The 14,150-nt window shown below is 38.1% G+C and overlaps 1 long non-coding RNA gene across 1 annotated transcript; it reads right to left on the reverse strand.

Moving 5' to 3' along the window:
• Nucleotides 1–4,713: 4,713 nt before the first annotated feature.
• On the reverse strand, nucleotides 4,714–6,541 carry LOC128509666 (uncharacterized). Its single transcript, XR_008356067.1, has 3 exons — nucleotides 6,355–6,541; nucleotides 5,551–5,605; nucleotides 4,714–4,940 (listed from the first exon to the last, which is right to left on the reverse strand). It is a non-coding gene; the product is annotated as an uncharacterized LOC128509666 (long non-coding RNA).
• Between the last annotated feature and the right edge of the window lie 7,609 nt (nucleotides 6,542–14,150).

Genomic DNA, 14,150 nt, shown 5'->3' on the forward strand with positions numbered 1-14,150 from the left:
CTGACAATTATTATTAGTGTCCAATACACTTTTAGATTTTTCACTAACACTGGTTTAGAGCACTGTATGCTGGTTCTCATGATGTAATTACATTAATGGATCAAGTCAAGAGCTTATGGCCAGCCTCATTAATTGATCGCATGCCCTTGACGACAGACTATCTATTGTCACAGGCTAACAATTACGCATTGATCGGTCCCTTGTACAAACTGCTGTTTCTGTGCAAAATTGGACTTTAAATGCAAAGATGATGCAGGCAAAATGTAAGGAAAAAGGATTGAAATGTTTTTAGTATAAGTTGTGTAATTGTACTTTATTATCTAGAGTACTGTATATACCCTCCCTTGTCTATTTCATTAGGAAAACCTGCATACCTGCTCACCTATCTAATGAGTACGATGTAAACAATCACGCAGAAATGGTTCTTCATTTAAAATTCTCTAGAGTTTACACCGAGGGGTGTGGGAAAAAATGCATCTACCTGTACTGTAGTGAGCAGAAATTCTGTGGCTGATAAGATCTTACCCATCTTAAAACTATCTAGTTTGAGTTTTCAGCGCAAAATATATATCTTAGTTTATTTTAACCAAACATTTTAACTTTCCCAGAAATTAATCAGAGAAAAAATTTAAAACTGGATCACAATGTCCAATTCCTCCCTGTCACTAGGGGGCTCCACATTAAGGCTACTACTACCACTCAGTCTGGAGGGCCATAGACTATCACATGTTTCCTCCGAACCACGTGACGCCAGCCAACTGCATCTTTTTGAACTGCTCGTTCACGCACCGTTGAGGGCGGGGTAACACACTCGGAGGACAACGCTATCCCCTCCTTTGGGTTGTGTGAGCTCACAGACGCACCTGATTGGCTGTACTTGCCATTAACTTATGCTGAGTTGTCAGCACATATCTGTGCCACTTGGGTTTTAAGGGTTAATGTACATTGTAATTTGTTGTGTTGAAATCCATTTTTGGATTGGACAACAACTGGACAGAGTAACTGTTTAACTGAAGACTGTTTGTCAGCTCAGACCAGCATGGCCTCTCTCACCAACAAGGCAAAAACAAAACAGTCACACATTGCATGTTTTACTGTACCCTGTGTAAACTAACACTCTCACACTCTCACACTCACTCATCCGCTATACTGCTTATCATGTATAGGGTCACTGGAAGCCTGGAGCACTAGGCAAGTGGTGCCAATCCCTCTCAGGGTGCAAGCGCATTCTCTCACATGTTGCAGGCGATTTGGAGACCTCAAAGAGTCTAAACTGGGAGGAAACCAGCAAGCATGGGGAGAACATGCACAAAGACAAAGGTGGGAATTGAATTGAATCGTCAAGTCTGTGGTTGTAAGGCCACTGTAAACCAAAGAGACAACAATCACTAGAGCAGCAGTTTCTAAAATACCTGCCATTCGGAATTATAATGCAAACTGGAGCTTCTGATTTGTATCTGCATGATGTGATGTTTTGCACTGCTTCCATGGGATTGGTTAACTGGATAATTGGATGAATGAGCAGGGTGTTTCTATTAAAATGGCCAAAAATGAGGGAGAGAAAAAAGTCTCCCTGGCCAATGAAATCTGCAGTCCACTGTCTTTCCCTGGGTAAATATGGAAGGCTATAGATAATGAAAATGACTTGATTATGGTAAGATTTGTATTTGTGCCCTTAGATACAATTAGTTAACTACTGATTAACTAATCTACTCACTAATTAGCTACCAATTATCCAGCCTCTGTAATGATAAATGTAAACAGCCTATTCACTCACAGTTCACCGGACTTGAGCCATGTCTTGGTCAACGTAGAGACAATTACATTAAAATACAGTCACCTCATTATCAATCACACACACACACACGCACACACACACACACACACACACACACACACACACACATACACACACACACGCACACACATACAGTACATATTTGTTCACTCACACATGCTCAATAAAGGTTTCTATAGTAACTTTTGCTTTACAGAATGTTCAAGAGGCTATTTCTCATGTCATTTATTCATTCTATTAATTATGGCTTTGTAAAAGAGAATACAGTGAAGCTAAACTCTCTCTTTCTCTCTCTCTCTCACACACACACTACACACACACACACACCATCCATTGCTCCTCAGATCCTGAGATGGGAGTCCATGCGGGGGACAAACAAGGATATTGTCTGACCAGGGACAGACCCTTTTACCCCCTCCTGTGGTTGGAGTCCCATGGAGCCGGAGGTTAGAGAAACAAAATGAGCGTCTGCTCTAATGAGCCTCTGCTTGTCAGCTACAGTTAGAGAGAGGGAGGAAAAGACGAACTACTGACTGAGCGAAAGAGAGACTGAGAGAAGGGGGGTGGGGTGGGGGACGTGTACCCCAGGCCTAGACTTGGGCTGCACAATAATTTTTTTGTGTTATTGCTTTATTGTCCCTTCTAGTTCAGTATAAGCTGCTTCATAGAGTTAGCACTGATGTAATACTACAGCACATTCAGGAAGTGGTTAACACAAACTCTAATAATACATTTATACGATTTATACAGCGTTCAGAATAATTCTGCACCAGAAACATGTTGGTTTGGAATTTACCAGTTCAACTCCTGATGATGCCACAACCATTCGTGGCTGAAAGTCCCTGCCTTAACGGAAGTAGAAACTTCCTCATCAAACATAATAACACTAGCCAAGCATGCGTGTCTGTGAGGTCAAGCAGGCAGAATTGGGCAGATAGCACTTTGGCAATAATGGCTCATTAGTTAAAGCTCTAGGTTATTGATCAGACAGTTGGGAGTTTAAGGCCAAGCTGCCACTTTTGGGACCTCAGGGGTAGTGTATATAAGAGGATAAGAAAAATAGACTTTTTTTTTTTTTTTTTTTTTACCATAATATCATGTATATCTGACCCCAAGGTATAGCCATAAGATATTTCTGCAACCTTTTCTAAGTTCAGCTGACCGGAAATGATTAGTAAAAAAATCGTTGTCTAGTTTAAAATTCTACAATTACACAACGTACAGTATGTCAGAGCAACAAAACTAAACAAAAAATCTATAAGGCCAAAAGTGTGGTCTGTAGCCTATCCTGAGTAAAAAAAATTAGCTAAAGACACTTTTGCAAATGTTAGAACATCCACACACCATTCATCACCTTCAAATCCATCCCTATAGTGAAAAACAGTGGTGGTAGATTTATGCTGTGGGAAGGTTTTTCAGCACCTGGTAACGGACAGTTGATCAGGAGAGAGAGAATCCTGCACAGATTAAAGTACAGTATAGAGGCAGCCTTGAGGAAAACCAGCTCAAGTCTTTACGATAAATTAAGAAGGCAATGGTAAATTAATTTTGTGTACGTTGTATATCCCATGACAATAACTGAACTGTGCTCCTCAACAGTGTTCTCTAGTTTGCCAGCCTTTGTGTATGGGTTCCTCGCCATGGACAGGAGTGTGCAGTCATTCGCTTTATTGTCTTTAGGTGTTCTGCAGGCCTATTGCTGTTACTGAGCTTGCCAGTTAATTTCTTCTTGTTTACGTATGTACTGTATTTAACTGTTGTATTGGCCACTCCCAATTTGTTGTCATGGACTGACACTTTTGTCTATAGTCACACAAGAGATCCTTGCATTCATGTCTTCAATTTGCTTTCAATTGTGTATGCAATTTTTGTGATGTCACACTTGTGTAACAAATGCACTTGATCACAGAGTTAATCAGTTCTTAGTTAGTGCCACAAAAGTCCCCTTTAATCCTGAAACATGGACCTGCATACACTGAAAAAAATAACTTGTAAGATTTACTTAATAAAATCCTCGTAACAATTTGCACACATAGATTTTAAGTAAATTTTATTGCTCCAATATTAAGTAAAACTCACCCGTAATGGTCAGGTAAAATCTACTTAATTAAATTAACAATTAAATTAACAATAAAAAAAAAATTAAGTAAAAGTTACATAATTATATTTAATGCACAAGTTAGATTTATTTAAAATAATCTAGTAAAGTTAATTTATTGTTGTATCAGCAGGAACCTTGATTTTATGAAATTATTAAGTAAATCTTACTATCATTTTGTTTTATGAGATTTTCTCTTACTTGATTTTATTAATTTATATTACTCCCTATAATAATGTACACATTGCTAATTTATGTTTTGCAAAGAAACTTAAGTAATTATTTCATCTATATCTTTTATAAATCACACAACTAAAATATAATTAAACAGTTTATTCACCAACATTACCAAATATTTTTGACATTCACAGTCTAGATACAGGTTGTCTTTTTAATAAATGTGCATTCAGATAAATTTTGCATCCATAGGAACATCTGCACAGCACCAGGGCCTGAAATACTTGTTTTAAACAAAATTGTGTAAAATAATAATAATAAATTAATTAATTAATAAAATACAGCATTCATTTAGAAATAAAATACAGCAGAAAATACATTAAACAAACTGTAGAATAAACTTTAAAACTTAATAGCCCTCTGTAGCAGTGAAGTTGCAACATTCAAATCAGCACTCTGGACTAGTGCACTTAAAAGTATGCTATTGAAACTTAACGCATTAAAACATTTTAAGCTGAACATGTAAACACTGAACATGTTCTGACAAGTAGTCAAGCCATATCAAATGTTTTAAGATGATAACTTTATCTTTAAAGCTTGCACTTTTGGTGATAGCTTAATCCCACCAAGTTCTAAAAGAACTTTCTGAAATAGCTCAAATGTGTAACGCAGTGCTCGGGGGTCTGCAAGGTTTATGGCATAAATTATTCCCATAAGCAGTGCACATGCATTTGCAGTATTGCCACATTCTTGCAAAATTTCCTTTCCTTCAAGGATTATGGATACACCAACTGGTTCCTCCCCTTCAACAGCACGGACAACAAGGATTTTAAGAATGTGCAAACTGGCATCACTTCGTCTGTCCTCCTGCATAAAATTTACAAGTAAATAAAATAAAAAAAAATATTTTGAGAAACAAAAAAATCTGAATTGCTTCACTCACCTGTGATGACTTTATTATCACAGAGAAATAATAATAAAAATAATTGATTATAAAAAATGACCATCACTTCATATACTTCAGATTGTTAAACTTAGCAATAATCTTGCATCAGTAAAACATTCTAAAACATGTCATGAGATGGCTACACTCCATAGATTACTCTGCACCTTTACAGTGTCAGGAAATCCTATGATGAATGCTGAGTTTGTATTTAAAGGGTTAGTCCAAACATGAAAATTCTTTCAATCATTACTCAGATTTATGTATTCATTTGCATTTGGTATATGCTCCTGTCCAATGCAACAAACACTATATTCAAGGTACAAGTTTTTATTTATAACATGTAATTTACAATTACTTGCTTTTCCTGGGAATCAAACCCATGACCTTGGTAGCACCATGCTCTACTGTTTGAGCTAGATAAACTGTAGATGGTCATCACTAAGCAGGAAATGTCCACCCCTTCATCTAACTTTATCTTGTAGTGAATTTAACATTTTAAATTGTATAATTAATAAGAAAACAATGCTTTACCAGGCAATCATCAGAGATCCTCTTCAGCTTCACGTCTCAGCTCTACGCTTTGTTTCTGTGAAAATATTTACATTGTATCATTACATAATCTTTTATTAGTACAACTACATTTAGCCATTTCTTCATCTTTTGTAAGTTTGCCTTTATCCAAAGAAAATTACAAAAGAGAAAGGCATCAAGCATGTCAAGCAGTGCTGCTAACAAAGTTTCTGACATTGTTAGAAAAATACAAAATAGAATAGTGAGGGATTAAGGAAAAAGTGAGAAGCAAAAATCATGTGTGGAAAGATGAAGCATTCAAGGTCACAGGATGACTCTACTTCTTTTTCTTGTCTGCAATGCGATTTGGACAAATTAGAGCTTCTGTCAATACTGTATGAACATATGTACAGGTTCATTACAGTAAAATTCGGATTTAAAAAAAAAAACGTTTATTGCTAGTGCTCTTTTACCATTTAATGCTTTAACACACCTGACTCAGTTTGTTCAGAAAGGTCATCTCACTGGCGAGCCTTTCTCTGAACACACCGTTTTCACGAGGGGTGGGGGTAAGAAACACGCATCTCGTTCTATTAAACCACGCGCTCGGTTCGTTATTATTTTATTTATTTATCTTTTAATTTTTACCACAGGACCCCTGGGGGGCTCCGTAGGTTCGGGTTTTTACACGAAAAACGGCGTTTTGTGAATCTCCACACTATTAAAAACCGAAATATTGCTAATTGTACGTCCTGAGATTAAGATGAACATTAATTGGGGGTCATGAAAGTGAGAATCACATCCAAAACAGAAAGGTAAACTTACCTCGAACACGCCAAACTCCAGCTCCAGCCACGCCGTGTAGTACCTCCGTGATGATCCCCAACCGATTGATTCACAGCGCGGGTACAGCGTCTCCAAACACGCATGCGCCGTTTAATTTGAAATTTAAACTAAACTTAAAAAGTAAAATTTACTTAATATTATTAGGTTTATGTGCAGTGACTATAAAACATGTAAATGTTACAAGTAAATACATAATAATATTTAACTCTTTCCACTTAGTTAATTTATTACACGAATTAAATGTGTAGGTATTTAAAATTTTACTTAGAAAATTCTAGTTCTCCTTGAAATGTATTTTTACAATGTAAAAATTATGATGATTAATTTAATAAATTTTACCACACCAAAAAATCATTTTTTTCAGTGTACAGTCAGGTCCACATAATTTTGGTAGAAAGATTTTTGGTATTTGGTCTCTGTACACCACCACTTTGGATTTGAATGGAAACACACATGTGAGCGAAATAAAGATTTAAGCTTGAATTCAAAGGATTTGATAAAAGTGTGGCAATAATCATTTAGTAATTACAGCCATTTTTATACACATCCATTTAGGTGGGCTCATTAATAATGGAACAACCTAACATAATTACCAACATAAGAACTACCTTAAACACTTGGAGAAAAGAAATTCCTATGCAGTCAATGACTGCTTGAAGTCTGAGTTTTCTATCTTTAAGATGCTTTGCCAGGCCTTTACTTCATCTTTCTTAAGCTGGTGCTTTTTTGTAGGTCTTTCTGCTTTCAGTCTTGTCTTCAGGAAGTGAAAATCATGGTCTGTTGAGTTGAAATCAGGTATCTGACTTGGCTAGTGAAGTTTATCTTTTCCTTAATAGACTCTTCAGTAGCTTTTACTCTGTTTTGAATCTTTATCCATTTGCAGTATGGAGCATCATCCTATCCGTTTTTCAGCAATTGGCTGAACCTGAGCAGAAAGTATAGCCCTATACGCTTGAGAGTCTACTTTTATCTACAATCTTTTATCAGTCTGCTACTTTTTTATGTTTCATTAGCAACCATACACACTTATTCAATTCAATTCAATTTTATTTATATAGCGCTTTTAACAATGATCATTGTCTCAAAGCAGCTTTACAAAGATGAAAGAAATTCAAAAAAAGAATAAAAATAATAATAATAATAAAAATATTATTAATAATAATAAATTGTGTATGTGTGAGAAAAATGTGTCTAGATAATAACGAGATTCAATTCAATTCAATTCAATTTTATTTGTATAGCGCTTTTAGCAATTTTCATTGCCGCAAAGCAGCTTTACACAGTCAAAAGAATTATTTAAGTTTGTATGAAATGTGAATTTGTATGAATCAAAATGGTCAGTTTGTCCCTGGTGAGCAAGCCGAGGGCGACAGTGGCAAGGAAAAACTGAGATGGCAATAGGAAAAAACCTTGAGAGGAACCAGACTCAACAGGGAACCCATCCTCATTTGGGTGAAACAGATAGATGATATAACACCATGTGTGTTATGCAGCTGAAAGTACAATATAACAGAAATTCTTTAAATTAACATGAAGTTCAATTCAGCATAGGGATGAGTCAGTAGGTGCAGAGGGCAGATGGGGTCTGGATCACTGGGAGCACAGGAGCAGGATGTGTAGCTCCAATCATAATAAGCCAGAATTCAGCTGGAGCTGGTCCTTCTCTGGATGCCTCAGGATCCTCACAGGGTTGGCCTTTATCTACTGAAGCTGGTACAATCTCCAGATGCCTCGGGATGGGTAGAAAAGTACAGAACTTCTGGGAACTACCAGAAGTCCAGAGTTTTGTGATCCATACTGTAACACTCCTCCACCATGTTTGATAGATAATGTGGTCTGCTTTGAATCATGAGCTGTTCCTTTCTCTTCCTATCATTCTGGTTCAAGTCAATATTGGTGTCATCAGACTGGCAATCTGGCTTTTCTGGTCTTGATCTTTACCAGTAGTTAGCACTTTGTTTTAAAACATCAGTATTTACAATGATAGTATTTATTTACATCCTTCAGATTTTGTGAATGGGTTCTTCACCATGGAAGTCTGCAGTTATACAATGTAGTTGTCTTCATTGGACCTCCAGGCCGTTTGCTGATGCTGAGCTTGGCAGGTAATTTTTTCTTGTTAAGTATGTAATAAACTCTTGTATTGGCCACTCTCAATGTTTTGCTATCAATCTAAAGGGTTTATTTTAGCCTAAAGATGGGTTCTTTCATTTTGTTGACTTTGATGTACAAGCCCCCCTAATGGGACCGTGTGTATAAAAATTTCTGTAATTCATGAATAGTTGATGGCAAACCTTTGACAAACCTCTTGAATTAAAGAGGTTGAATGTCTGAATGTTTCATTTTAAATTGAATGTGGTGGTATACAGAGGTCAAATGCCAAAAAATAAATTAAAAAATAAAATTACTTTTTTCCAAAATGTTGAGACATGACTCTATATAAATTTTTTATCCAAAATTCAGACACACAGACCAAAAATAATTGTAATGAGAGGATGTTAGGCCTGGATGTCTTTTTCATAATCTCTAGCGAAAAAGTTATTTTTAGAAAGGGATTTTGAAAGGGATTCATAAAAAAATAGTTATATATATATAATAGTAAGTTTTCCTCTTATACTGTACATCATCCAGTCCCATTGCTAATATCTATTTGAATTTAGTCTTTTAAGCATTCCTTAAGTGGTTTAACTCTTCTCAGCATATCAGGTGTTGACACACAACCTGGGACCTTGTTTACATATGCACAGGCCTGGTAACTTTAGGTGAGCATTTAGCTTCCACTCTATAGACTTACTAAATAACTCATGAAGGAAACTTTAATGGTAAGGAGAACAATGGGCCAAGTTACTTTAGAAGAAAAATCAGAGAAATTAAGACATTCATTGAGAAATTAAGATACCAACTTTAATGGATACCAACATTGTTACAATAAAAAATGTGGGTTTTATGAGTGTCTAAGGAAATTTAGTCAAAAGACTTGTTCAATAATGATCGAATCATATGCTTCAGATTTGTAGTGAAATTCTACATGGTGTAGATGTTTATGCAAAATTCAAGATAGCTGGTTTCACAGAGATTGGCATAATACCAACTATGACCAACTAATGCTTGTAATTAAAGTGCAATGCCAAATGCCTGTACTGCTTGAGCCCATCAGGCAACAGTAGCAACTTGTGACGAAAGCAACAAATAAAATGACAAACACTTGAGTCTGGGAAGACAGGAGACCTGTGTAAGTTTGAGCTCTGAAAAGGTTTACAGTACTTATCGGAAGGGGGTGAGACGGCCTCTTAAAAGGCCATGCGAACGCTGACTGGCGAGACTGGTGATCTGCTTCCAGCCCAGGTCCCCAAGACCCCCTTGTTAGGTGCACTCTGGCATTTGTGCACCCAACGCGGTGTGTGCAGTGTGTGTGAGAAGCGTCCTGTGGATTGCCATCACAGCACCCCCTTCTCAGCTTTGAGCTCACCCCTGCTGGCGAGGACTTGGCATGGTGTTGTGCGAGGGCATCTGCATTCTTGTGCCTTGTGCCAGACCTGTAAATTATGGAGAACAAGAAGTCCTGTATGGAGAGAAACCATCTACTGTAGTTTTTCAGGGATTAGTGTTTTTAGCTCTTGCCAATCACTGGGGAGAAACATAGTCCATTCCTAGAGTGAAGTGCTGCCCTTCCAGATAAAAGCGGAGCTCCCCTACTACCCACTTAATGGCAAGAGCCTCCCATTCAATCGTGACACAGTTTTTGCCTGTTGTAAAGTTTATACAGTACTTACATACAGGCCCGGATGTTCTTTACCTTCAAACTTGAACAGAAAGAACGGCACCATGACCAGTGTCTGTTGCGTTGGTTTGGGCAACAAAGGGGCGATCAAAGTCGGAGTACCGGAGGATGGGGGAACTGGTGAGGTGGGTCTTCACCGTATTGAATGCCTGGTCTTCCTTTCATGTCCAGCAGACCTTCTCTGGTAGTTCTGTTTTCAGAAGATTGGAAAGGGGTGCTGCCACAGAGGAGAAAAAGGCACAAAATGACGATAGTGGTTAGCTAGCCCATAAATGGCACATTCATGTTTTTTTTTTTGTTTTTTTGGAGAGGGTATGATCGGACTCCACATTGTTCTGTTGTAGCTTCATCGTGCCACGCCCGATATGATACTCCATGTACTGCACCTGTTGTTGGATGCTTGTTTCTAGCAGGTGTCCCAAGTATTTCTTACTGGAACATCTTGGGCCTATTCGGTTCCATGTGACGCATTCTCCACCAGTGTAATGGGTCTGGAACACAAACAGAACACACTGGAAGCAGATGTCAATGCTTCAATAATAGTTCTTTAGTGAAAGCTTTGGTTTAGCAGCAAAGTATGCAGTTCTTTGTGAACACGCTATATGCAGCAAAAGCACAGGCTCTATAGCTGTCTCAGTGTAGGTCACGGTCATTTGGGTTGATCTTCAGTGTCATCAGAGGCACACAGGTTTGTGCAGAACAGATGAGACCAGCATTGTTGAGCAGGAGACAAGTTGTACACAGAGACAGCTAAGTGGGCACGCAGCTCATAAAATTGACTGCATTTTGTCTTTACATGCATTCATATTTGCATGCACTGAAATGTGCTTTCCAACAACAACCTCGATACAAACAGCATGGATGTGATGCCATTTCTTATAGCCATGCATAATTTTAAAACAATGCAATGCTTAGACTAATCAAGTTTAATTATGTGGTGTAGTGGAAGCATCAAAAATGATGACTAAGGCTTTCTTCAGTTCGAAAAATATACTGCACAACATTACAATATAACACAGTATCTCTAGCATTGTGTTGCTGCTAGGCAACAGCAATATTTATTCTCACAAGAGTGTGCAGACACAGAGATTTAAAATAAATTAAACTTTTTCTTAGGGCTCCAGGAAAGTTAAGTCCAGCTAATGGATTCTGTTAAGAAATTTTAGAGGCTTGGCTTCATAGTGAGCTCTTTGACTGGCGGTTGCCAGATTGTCACTATTAAGAGCCCAGTTCACAACTATATCAATCAGCCATAAACATTACAAACAAAAACTTTTTATGCTAGGGCAGGATTCCACTCTGGTGGTGTGCTGGGGTGTGCTGTGGTGTCGGGACATGTAAGCACCGGGACAGATTGTAGGGGCTTTGTGGATTGGATTTGTTCATCTGGAGCATCCCATGGATGCTGATATTTTTCTACTGTGGTCAGTATTGACTTTTTGCAGCAATTTGTGAAACGTGGGCTTTTCTGTGGGATTGGACAAGACTGGCTAGCCTTTGGTCTCCACAGACATACTGTAGGTGCCCATGATCATCCCATTGGTGCTCATGATCCTGTCACCAATTTACTGGTATATAAATAATAATCAAAGTTATTAAATTCAACTTGTAGTGTTAGTGTTGTGACTGATTGGTGTATGAACCATTGTCATTTGTAAGACATTTTTTTTCCTCTAATTACAGTAGTTTGCTCATTTGTACATTTCTTTCACATTCTTTTCTAGTGGATTTTTATGTCCATTCTGGCCTGTTTTGATCAGCACTATCTGCAATGCACTATAAATGGATTAATAAGACTATGACTGCGTTTATGTTTGTTTTGTGTGCTCAGCTCAAGAAGAAACTTTTCTTCTGGCTGGCCTGAGTTCTGAGAAGTGTAAGTGAATTTTTGCATAGTTGCATACCCTGGCATGTTGCAGATGATGTGGAGAGAGAGAGAGAGAGAGAGAGATGGCAAGAGATGGATACGCTCCCTCTATTGCACCTCTTGTTCCCTCTCACAACCCCCTGAGCCAAAACAACAGGCTCCAAACAGCTTGAGCCTCCCCTCCCGAGTGCAGAAGTGGCCCATTTTCTCAGCTTTTGAATCTGACATTTTTGGCACATTAACTATTGGACATTAATAAATTAAACGTAATGAAGTGACATGAAAGCCGGAGAAGTCAGATGGTACAATGCAAGGAAGCATAAAAGGAGCATAAAAAGGAAAAACTTTGTTTAGCTCTAATTAGCTAACACTTTCTTTGGCTCTTTAGAGAGCGCTGTTCCATGCAAATAAAATAAAATATTACTGCCAGACTGTGCCCGTAAATTCGCCATTTCTGACCATAAACAGAGGAAACTATTTGGATTAGTTTATTTTGTTATTCAGTAAAATCAGTGACCCTTGTGTATATTTGTAACATTGAAATAATCATGTCTGTCACTTAGATGAATATTTGTTCCTGCTTTGATGATCAGGCTCTGTTACACAGACCTAAGTTCCAGGCCTAATATTCCTGACTATCATATTAGGAGCTTTGAAGTTCCAGATCTGCTGATTCAGGTCTAAGGTTTTAACTTAAAGTTTGCTTTATAAACTTTTCTTCTATTTCTAAAGTTTTCTAAACTTCTAGTCCTTATATTCTTTTTCTTAAATTTATATTTCCTCTTTAGTCATATCCAATTCCTCCCCGTCACTAGGGCGCTCCCACATTAACCACTCAGTCGAGATGGCCCCAGACCATCACGTGGTTCCTTCGAACCATGTGATATCACTAACCGCATCTTTTCGAACTGCTCACACACTGTGTTACGTTGGGGGCGGAGTAACACACTCAGAGGACAGCGCTATCCGCTCCCATCCCACCCCGCTGAGAGTGCTCGGCCAATTTGTTCTATCTAGGCCCTCGGCTGCGAGAGTCTACAGAATACCCCAGGGATCGAGCAGCCCCAATGTTCTAACAGTAAACTTTCCATCCTAATCCTTTAAGCATAAAGATTCAGGACTAATACCCCCGGGCTGAAATTCAAAACAATATGTCTAAGTAAAAGTTCGACCCTAAAGGTCTAGTTATACTGTTTCAGGCTCTACTGTATGTTTGGTAATTGTTGTGGAGGGTTCTTACCATATTTGAAATGCCTATGTGTGATGCTATTCATCAATCAAAGGCACACACAGGCACAGGTCTGCCCAGTGCTTCAAAAATGGCTGGAGAGTCAGGTAAAAAGTGTAAAGGGTGAATTTTACATCCATCACATCTCCTTCCTGGGTAACATAATAAGTGCAGAATGAATGCCCTCATGAATCAGAACAGTATGTTCACTGTTACTGCCCACTTCCAAAACTTTGCACAACCTCCAAAGATTAGGATTGGGATCTTACCAAGGTTTTTCGCAGTAGGTTCAGTTTCATTGCTCAATCCATTACTTCCCACCTCAGAAAGGTGTTTCGTATGGAACCCAAGTGTTTCTTATGGAATCCTTAAGCTGATAAAGAAGTTCAAGAAGGCATTCACTCAGACCCATCTCAACCCACTGTAGCAGAGATTGAGACCTGAGACTGGCATGGGCACCATCTTGTCACAGCAATTTAGAGACAAACCAAAACACCATTCCACTGTATTTCTTTCCAGAAACCACCAATATAGAGACATTTTGACATCAGAAACTGTGAGATGTTGGTAGTTACTGGCTAAAAAACACAAAAGCCCACCCACATTCCTGCCTCAATAACATATTTTGTCCCCAGATTTTTTTTACTTCCTAAAAACAGTTTGTTGGGACATAGATCAAGAGGTCATATGAGCACACCTGGAGTTTCCACTGCCTATCCCTAAGCAAGAAGTTTGTGCCGCACACTTCTGATCATCCAGGGCTCGTATTCACAAAGCTTCTTAAGCCTAAAAGTTGCTCGTGCTACTGTTGAAATTAAAAAAAAATCTTAAAATTATGACATTTTCTTAGAACTACCCCCTAAATTTAAGATTAAATCCTAGTAAAGTTTAAAAAATTA

Source organism: Clarias gariepinus, chromosome 21, assembly GCF_024256425.1.
Source record: "Clarias gariepinus isolate MV-2021 ecotype Netherlands chromosome 21, CGAR_prim_01v2, whole genome shotgun sequence".
Taxonomy (NCBI): Eukaryota; Metazoa; Chordata; class Actinopteri; order Siluriformes; family Clariidae; genus Clarias; species Clarias gariepinus.